Source organism: Colobus angolensis, unplaced genomic scaffold, assembly GCF_000951035.1.
Source record: "Colobus angolensis palliatus isolate OR3802 unplaced genomic scaffold, Cang.pa_1.0 Scaffold87, whole genome shotgun sequence".
Classification (NCBI taxonomy): Eukaryota; Metazoa; Chordata; class Mammalia; order Primates; family Cercopithecidae; genus Colobus; species Colobus angolensis.
In genome coordinates, this window is record NW_012122598.1 from 939,310 (window position 1) to 940,393 (window position 1,084).

Genomic DNA, 1,084 nt, shown 5'->3' on the forward strand with positions numbered 1-1,084 from the left:
CCCTGGTTTACACCATTCTTCTGCCTCAGCCTCCCAAAGTGCTGGGATTATAGGTATGAGGTACTGCGCCTGGGCTGGACTGCTTTTTCCTACTCAGCCATATGTGGTTACTTATGATTTACATTAACATTAATTAGCTTTTTCCACCATAGTCCATATTTGAGTATCTGCTCCAATAAGGTGGTAATTTTTCTTGTCCACATCTCAGGATAATTTTATTTTGTTTTTTATTATTTATTTATTTTGAGACAGGGTCTCGCTCTGTTGCCCAGGCTGGAGTTCAGTGGTTCAATCTCAGGTCACTGCAACCTCCACCTCCCAAGCCCAAGTGATCCTCCCACCTCAGCCTCCCAAGTAGCTGGGACCACAAGTGTGCACCACCATGCCTAGCTAATTTTTGTATTTTTTGGTAGAGATGGGTTTCACCATGTTACCCAGGCTGGTCTCGAACTCCTGGGCTCAAGCGATCCACCTGCCTCAGCCTCCCAAAGTGCTAGGATTACAGGCATGAGCTGCTGTGCCTGGGCTTCTCAGGATAATTTTAATTTTTTAAAAATTGATTTGGAATCATGTTTAAGGAACCCTGTGGCTAGATTTTTTTTGTTATACTTGGTAGTACAGGTTGTGTAACTGAGATAATTGAAATTTGTAGCTAAATTTTTATTTGCTTGTTGTTCCAATCCACAGTTCTGACCACAGGGGTAATGAGTATTTAAACGGACACAAAGTGAGGAGGGTTAAGACCCCTTCACTTAGATGCTCTGGAAACTGGTTGACCAACCTGTGTATAATTGACTTATGCATAATTAATAGAGCTGAATGTAGGTTTAATTGGGTTTACTCACATGCTTGTATTCACAAATAAAAATTTTGGAAGCAGATTAATATTATTTATCATTCAGCTTTTTAACCTAAGCCTACCATGGTTTACATCTAAATTCTAGCTACAGACATCTGTTTCTGTATAATATATTAGGTATTAATCCATTTACTTAAATTTCTTCTTCTTTTTTTTTTGAGACGGAGTCTTGCTCTGTCGCCCAGGCTGGAGTGCAGTGGCCGGATCTCAGCTCACTGCAAGCTC

General features: G+C 40.6%; 1 protein-coding gene across 1 annotated transcript in view; it reads left to right on the forward strand.

The window, feature by feature from the left end:
• The window catches only part of CBX5 (chromobox homolog 5), a 56,976-nt gene that overhangs the window by 54,583 nt on the left and 1,309 nt on the right, over positions 1-1,084 (forward strand). The window lies entirely within an intron of this gene.